This window comes from Salmo trutta, chromosome 2, assembly GCF_901001165.1.
Source record: "Salmo trutta chromosome 2, fSalTru1.1, whole genome shotgun sequence".
In the NCBI taxonomy this organism is placed as follows: Eukaryota; Metazoa; Chordata; class Actinopteri; order Salmoniformes; family Salmonidae; genus Salmo; species Salmo trutta.
The window spans coordinates 40,338,608-40,347,370 of NC_042958.1; the positions used below are offsets into that span (position 1 = coordinate 40,338,608).

An 8,763-nucleotide genomic window follows, 5' to 3' on the forward strand; every position below is an offset into this window, starting at 1 on the left:
CCTGAAACTGACTAAAATAACAACTTGGTCAGGTTAAGCTGACTAAAATAACAACCTGGTCATGTTAAACTGACTAAAATAACAACCTGGTCAGGTTAAACTGACCTAAAAAACAACCCTGTCAGGTTAAACTGGCTAAAATAACACCCTGGTCAGGTTAAACTGAAACTGACTAAAATAACAACCCTGTCAGGTTAAACTGACCTAAATAACAACCCGGCAAGATTAAACTGACCTAAATAACAACCCTGTCAGGTTAAACTGACCTAAATAACAACCTGGTCAGGTTAAATTGGCTAAAATAACAACCTGGTCAGGTTAAACTGACTAAAATAACAACTTGGTCAGGATAAACTGACTAAAATAACTACCCGGAGATGTTAAACTGACTAAAATAACAACCTGGTCATGTTAAACTGAACTTAATAACAACCCGGTCAGGTTAAACGTATTAATTAACAACCTGGTCAGGTTAAACTGACTAAAATAACAACCTGGTCAGGTTAAACTGACTAAAATAACAACCTGGTCAAGTTAAACTGACTAAAATAACAACGCTGTCAGGTTAAATTGGCTAAAATAACAACCTGGTCAGGTTAAACTGACTAAAATAACAACCCTGTCATGTTAAACTGGCTAAAATAACAACGCGGTCAGGTTAAACTGACAAAGATAACAACCTGCTCAGGTTAAACTGAAACGGACTAAAATAACAACCCGGTCAGGTTAAACTGGCTAAAATAACAGCCCGGTCAGGTTAAACTGACTAAAATAACAACCTGGTCAGGTTAAACTGAAACTGACTAAAATAACAACTTGGTCAGGTTAAACTGAAACTGACTAAAATAACAACCTGGTCAGGTTAAACTGAAACTGACCTAAATAACAACCCGATCAGGTTAAACTGACTAAAATAACAACCTGGTCAGGTTAAACTGACTAAAATAACAACCTGGTCAGGTTAAACTGACTAAAATAACAACCTGGCCAGGTTAAACTGACTAAAATAACTACCTGGTCAGGTTAAACTGTCTAAAATAACTACCTGGTCAGGTTAAACTGAAACTGACTAAAATAACAACGTGGTCAGGTTAAACTGTCTAAAATAACAACCTGGTCAGATTAAACTGAAACTGACTAAAATAACAACCTGGTCAGGTTAAACTGAAACAGACTAAAATAACAACCCGGTCAGGTTAAACTGGCTAAAATAACAACCTGGTCAGGTTAAACTGGCTAAAATAACTACCTGGTCAGGGTAAACTGAAACTGACTAAAATAACTACCTGGTCAGGTTAAATTGGCTAAAATAACAACCTGGTCAGGTTAAAATGAAACGGACTAAAATAACAACTTGGTCAGGTTAAACTGACTAAAATAACAACTTGGTCAGGTTAAACTGAAACTGACTAAAATAACAAACTGGTCAGGTTAAACTGACTAAAATAAAACCTAGTCAGATAAAACTGATTAAAATAACAACCTGGTCAGGTTAAACTGAAACTGACCTAAATAACAACCCGATCATGTTAAACTGACTAAAATAACAACCTGGTCAGGTTAAACTGGCTAAAATAACAACCTGGTCAGGTTAAACTCACTAAAATAACAACCTGGACATGTTAAACTGAACTTAATAACAACCCGGTCAGGTTAAACGTATTAATTAACAACCTGGTCAGGTTAAACTGACTAAAATAACAATTTGGTCAGGTTAAACTGAAACTGACTAAAATAACAACCTGGTCAGGTTAAACTGAAACTGACTAAAATAACAACTTGGTCAGGTTAAACTGAAACGGACTAAAATAACAACTTGGTCAGGTTAAACTGGCTAAAATAACAACCTGGTCATGTTAAACTGAACTTAATAACAACCCAGTCAGGTTAAACGTATTAATTAACAACCTGGTCAGGTTAAACTGACTAAAATAACAACCTGGTCAGGTTAAACTGAAACTGACTAAAATAACAATTTGGTCAGGTTAAACTGAAACAGACTAAAATAACAACCTGGTCAGGTTAAACTGACTAAAATAACAACCTGGTCAGGTTAAACTGGCTAAAATAACAACCTGGTCAGGTTAAACTGACTAAAATGACAACCTGGTCAGGTTAAACTGAAACTGACTAAAATAACTACCTGGTCAGGTTAAATTGGCTAAAATAACAACCTGGTCAGGTTAAAATGAAACGGACTAAAATAACAACTTGGTCAGGTTGAACTGACTAAAATAACAACCTGGTCAGGTTAAACTGAAACTGACTAAAATAACAACTTGGTCAGGTTAAACTGAAACTGACTAAAATAACAAGCTGGTCAGGTTAAACTGACTAAAATAACAACCTGGTCAGGTTAAACTGACTAAAATAACAACCTGGTCATGTTAAACTGGCTAAAATAACAATCTGGTCAGGTTAAACTGACTAAAATAACATCCCGGTCAGGTTAAACTGGCTAAAATAACAACCTGGTCAGGTTAAACTCACTAAAATAACAACCTGGACATGTTAAACTGAATTTAATAACAACCCGGTCAGGTTAAACGTATTAATTAACTACCTAGTCAGGTTAAACTGACTAAAATAACAATTTGGTCAGGTTAAACTGAAACTGACTAAAATAACAACCTGGTCAGGTTAAACTGAAACTGACTAAAATAACAACTTGGTCAGGTTAAACTGAAACGGACTAAAATAACAACTTGGTCAGGTTAAACTGGCTAAAATAACAACCTGGTCATGTCAAACTGAACTTAATAACAACCCAGTCAGGTTAAACGTATTAATTAACAACCTGGTCAGGTTAAACTGACTAAAATAACAACCTGGTCAGGTCAAACTGACTAAAATAACAACCTGGTCAGGTTAAACTGAAACTGACTAAAATAACAATTTGGTCAGGTTAAACTGAAACTGACTAAAATAACAACCTGGTCAGGTTAAACTGAAACTGACTAAAATAACAACCTGGTCAGGTTAAACTGAAACTGACTAAAATAAGAACTTGGTCAGGTTAAACTGAAACGGACTAAAATAACAACCTGGTCAGGTTAAACTGACTAAAATAACAACCTGGTCAGGTTAAACTGAAACTGACTAAAATAACAACTTGGTCAGGTTAAACTGAAACGGACTAAAATAACAACCTGGTCAGGTTAAACTGGCTAAAATAACAACCTGGTCAGGTTAAACTGACTAAAATAACAACCTGGTCTGGTTAAACTGAAACTGACTAAAATAACTACCTGGTCAGGATAAATTGGCTAAAATAACAACCTGGTCAGGTTAAAATGAAACGGACTAAAATAACAACTTGGTCAGGTTAAACTGACTAAAATAACAACCTGGTCAGGTTAAACTGAAACTGACTAAAATAACAACTTGGTCAGGTTAAACTGACTAAAATAACAACCTGGTCAGGTTAAACTGACTAAAATAACAACCTGGTCAGGTTAAACTGACTAAAATAACAACCTGGTCAGGTTAAACTGAAACTGACTAAAATAACAACTGGGTCATGTTAAACTGGCTCAAATAACAACCTGGTCAGGTTAAACTGACTAAAATAACAACCTGGTCAGGTTAAACTGACTAAAATAACAACCTGGTCAGGTTAAACTGACTAAAATAACAACCTGGTTAGGTTAACCTGAAACTGACTAAAATAACAACCTGGTCAGGTTAACCTGAAACTGACTAAAATAACAACCTGGTCAGGTTAAACTGAAACTGACTAAAATAACAACTGGGTCATGTTAAACTGGCTCAAATAACAACCTGGTCAGGTTAAACTGACTAAAATAACAACCTGGTCAGGTTAAACTGACTAAAATAACAACCTGGTCAGGTTAAACTGACTAAAATAACAACCTGGTCAGGTTAAACTGACTAAAATAAAAACCTGGTCAGGTTAAACTGACCTAAATAACAACCTGCTCAGGTTAAATTGGCTAAAATAACAACCTGGTCAGGTTAAACTGACTAAAATAACAACCTGGTCATGTTAAACTGAACTTAATAACAACCCGGTCAGGTTAAACGTATTAATTAACAACCTGGTCAGGTTAAACTGACTAAAATAACAACCTGGTCAGGTTAAACTGACTAAAATAACAACCTGGTCATGTTAAACTGACTAAAATAACAACCTGGTCAGGTTAAACTGACTAAAATAACAACCTGGTCAGGTTAAACTGAAACTGACTAAAATAACAACTGGGTCATGTTAAACTGGCTCAAATAACAACCTGGTCAGGTTAAACTGACTAAAATAACAACCTGGTCAGGTTAAACTGACTAAAATAACAACCTGACCAGGTTAAACTGACTAAAATAACAACCTGGTCAGGTTAAACTGACTAAAATAACAACCTGGTTAGGTTAACCTGAAACTGACTAAAATAACAACCTGGTCAGGTTAACCTGAAACTGACTAAAATAACAACCTGGTCAGGTTAAACTGAAACTGACTAAAATAACAACTGGGTCATGTTAAACTGGCTCAAATAACAACCTGGTCAGGTTAAACTGACTAAAATAACAACCTGGTCAGGTTAAACTGACTAAAATAACAACCTGGTCAGGTTAAACTGACTAAAATAACAACCTGGTCAGGTTAAACTGACTAAAATAACAACCTGGTCAGGTTAAACTGACTAAAATAACAACCTGGTCAGGTTAAACTGACCTAAATAACAACCTGGTCAGGTTAAATTGGCTAAAATAACAACCTGGTCAGGTTAAACTGACTAAAATAACAACCTGGTCATGTTAAACTGAACTTAATAACAACCCGGTCAGGTTAAACGTATTAATTAACAACCTGGTCAGGTTAAACTGACTAAAATAACAACCTGGTCAGGTTAAACTGACTAAAATAACAACCTGGTCAAGTTAAACTGACTAAAATAACAACGCTGTCAGGTTAAATTGGCTAAAATAACAACCTGGTCAGGTTAAACTGACTAAAATAACAACCCTGTCATGTTAAACTGGCTAAAATAACAACACGGTCAGGTTAAACTGACTAAAATAACAACCTGGTCAGGTAAAACTGAAGCTGACTATAATAACAACCCGGTCAAGTTAAACTGGCTAAAATAACAACGCGGTCAGGTTAAACTGACTAAAATAACAACCCGGTCAGGTTAAACTGACTAATATAACAACCCGGTCAGGTTAAACTGGCTAAAATAACAGCCCGGTCAGGTTAAACTGACTAAAATAACAACCTGGTCAGGTTAAACTGAAACTGACTAAAATAACAGCTTGGTCAGGTTAAACTGAAACTGACTAAAATAACAACCTGGTCATGTTAAACTGACTAAAATAACAACCTGGTCATGTTAAACTGGCTAAAATAACAACCTGGTCAGGTTAAACTGACTAAAATAACAACCTGGTCAGGTCAAACGTATTAATTAACAACCCGGTCAGGTTAAACCTATTCATTAACCTCTACAGGATCAGTGGGCCCCGTGGGATTTGCGTATGTCATTTTAGGCAATTAAAAAAAGGGGGCGCATCCTTAAGAGGTTTTTAATAAAATAACAACCTGGGCAGCGACTTACAACCACTGTCCTTTAACCTGTCCTGAACAGAAACTCTCAATCCTCCTTATAACACACCTTTATAACACACCTTTATAACACATCTTATAACACACCTTTATATCACACCTTTATATCACACCTTTATATCACACCATTATAACACCCCATTATAACACCCCATTATAACACCCCATTATAACACACCTTTATAACACACCATTATAACACACCATTATAACACACCATTACAACACAGCTTTATATCACACCTTTATAACACACCTTTATAACACATCTTATAAGACACATTTATAACACACCTTGATAACACACCTTTACAACACACCTTGATAACTCATCTTATAACACATCTTAACACACCTTTAACACACCTTTATAACTCGTCTTATAACACCTTTATAACACACCTTTACAACACACCTTGATAACTCATCTTATAACACATCTTAACACACCTTTATAACTTATAACACCTTATAACACACCTTATAACACACCTTATAACACACCTTTATAACACACCTTTATAACGCACCTTTATAACGCAGCTTTATAACACACCTTTATAACTCATCTTATAATACACCTTTATAACTCACACTCAACCCTCAGCCACCCTCAACTCGCAAACAGCTTATAACACACCCTCACCTGTATAACCTATATCACCTGTCTCACCTGTATCACCTGTCTCACCTGTCCAGAACTTGGTCTATTATCTCTGGTGTCTCCCTCCCAGAGATGTCAATTCTGACCTCTTCTTCTCTCTCCAGGTATGCCATCACAGTGTGGTATTTTGATGCTGATGAACGAGCCAGGGCTAAAGAGAAATACCTAACAGGTAAACCTTTTACTATGAGGATATCACTGTATGTACCGTAAAACTTTAATTAATTGCCCAGGCATTTATTTACTTCAGTGACTGAACACAACAGGCACTTATTTAGAGACAGGCTTCTATTTGAGCCAGGCGCATATTTAGAGACATGCTTCTATTTGAGCCAGGCGCTTATTTAGAGACAGGCTTCTATTTGAGCCAGGCTTCTATTTCCTTAATGCACACAGCTTTTTCTCAGTAAAATGTTGAAAAGACTACCACACTGTTTATTGTTACCAGTATAAACATTATAATAACACACCTATCGCAGATCAGGCTTACAAAGACTAGGCTGTCTGTCATACACCCATGAATTTGATGTTGTGTTTTCTTTTTGGTGGCGCCATGGCTAGCAACGAAGACAGAATTTTTTTTACAAATGTTTTTAATGCACATGACTGTGGAAATATAATAGTTGTGTCCATGGTAACCTGGTAAACAATTTATTTAGACCCGGTGTTTATTTGAAACAGCCGTTTATTGCTGAAATGTGTGCCGATGCCCAGCTTTTAAAACGGACAGGCGGCTGTTTGAGACGCTGCTTTTAATTCAAGTTGTATGTTAAACACCTTTCCACAAACCTGGGAGAATCATCTCACTGTCAGTCTCTACTCTGTCTGACTCTCTGTGTGTCTCTCTGTGTGTCTGTGTCTCTGTGTGTGTCTGTGTCTCTGTGTGTGTCTGTCTCTCTGTGTGGGTCCAGGAGCTGGAGAGAAAGGAGTAAAGGTGGAACTGAACAAACCATCAGACCCCAGCTAGTGGGAGAGGAGGAGAGGAGCGGAGAAGGGGTAGAAGGGAGGAGAGAGGGGAGAGGAGACACCCCATCTACCAGCCTTGACCCCCCACCTCCCACCATGAAGTGCTATGCCCTGAGAGAGAGAGGCCTAAACCAAGAGAGAGAGAGGGTGTGTGTGCGTATGTGACAGAATGGGAGAGAGAGGGGGAGAAAGAGAGAGGGAGAGGGAGAGAGGGAGAGAGAGGGAGGGAGACAGGGAGGGAGAGAGGGAGAGAGAGAGGGAGAGAGAGAGAGAGGGAGAGAGAGAGGGTGTGTGGAAGATGATTTCTTGTTCTTTACGTTTTCTGGAGCTCTACGGGTGGACTGATTCCTCAACTGACCTTGAATGTCATGATGTCACAGTACTGCAAGGAGAGACTGTCCCTTCTTTGCTTGTGGCCCAAAGGGGACCCTATTTCATACGTAGTGCACTAGTGACCAAAATACATGCTCAATGGAGAATGTCCATTGAACTAGCTTTTTATTCCAGGACTAAGCTATGGGCCCTGGTCAAATGTAGTGCACTATGTAGGGGAAACAGTTCCATTTGGGACAAAGTCTGTGGCTTTTTGGTAAAGACAATGCTGAGACAAAAGAAGCTGACATTTAGAGAACGCTTTGAGCTTCAGGAACCAACCGATCCCCTGAGAGACTGTCATTCTGTTGTATTTTACCATGTTCTGGTGTTGAGCTTCAGGAACCAACCGATCCCCTGAGAGACTGTCATTCTGTTGTATTTTACCATGTTCTGGTGTTGAGCTTCAGGAACCAACCGATCCCCTGAGAGACTGTCATTCTGTTGTCTTTTACCATGTTCTGGTTTTGTGGTTGATTCCTTAAAGGTACAGAGTCCATACTGACGAACTCTGAGTTAACCGTATTGCGAGTGCGTCTTGGTAGCAAGGCTTCTAATTGGGACAGCTAACTTAGTTTTAAAAGGTTTAAGCTGAGGGTTCATTCAGAGTTCGTAAGTATGGACCCACAGTGTTTTGCATACACTTGTTGTGTTGATGCTGTTTACATGGAATAAGCTGTTTTAAGCTTTTTGTTTAATGAGCTTGTGGAGGTTTTTTAATAAAATGAGGAAAGGTCTCAATTAAAATAGTTTTTGATTAACATGAGAGATTTCAATTAAAAATGTTTTTGATAACATGAGGAGAGATCTTATTTTATAGGTTTTTGATAACATGAGGAGAGATCTCATTTTGACGGGTTTTTGATAACATGAGATCTCATTTTTAATGGTTTTTGATAACGTGAGGAGAGATTTCAATTAAAAATGTTTTTTGATAACATGAGGAGAGATCTCATTTTTAAAGGTTTTTGATTAACATGAGGAGAGATCTCAATAAAAAAATAATTCTGACAGTTTTTCGTTTTTTTTGTATACATGTTTTATGTCGTCTTCAGTCACTGTGCTGCACAGTGAAGTTCCTATCTCCCATGCTGCTTCTCTCGCTCTCTCCTTTTCTCGCTCTCTCCCTTGTCTCTCGCTCTCCCTCTTCTCTCACTCTCTCCCTCTTCTCTCGCTCTCT

The 8,763-nt window shown here is 37.6% G+C and overlaps 2 long non-coding RNA genes across 2 annotated transcripts; both read left to right on the top strand.

The window, feature by feature from the left end:
- The first annotated feature begins 1,755 nt into the window (after window positions 1-1,755).
- LOC115155266 (uncharacterized) lies at window positions 1,756-4,113 on the top strand. Its single transcript, XR_003868024.1, has 2 exons — window positions 1,756-1,824; window positions 3,975-4,113. It is a non-coding gene; the product is annotated as an uncharacterized LOC115155266 (long non-coding RNA).
- Window positions 4,114-5,358: 1,245 nt separating this feature from the next.
- Window positions 5,359-7,346, top strand: LOC115155277 (uncharacterized). Its single transcript, XR_003868025.1, has 2 exons — window positions 5,359-6,417; window positions 7,157-7,346. It is a non-coding gene; the product is annotated as an uncharacterized LOC115155277 (long non-coding RNA).
- The last annotated feature ends 1,417 nt before the right edge of the window (window positions 7,347-8,763 follow it).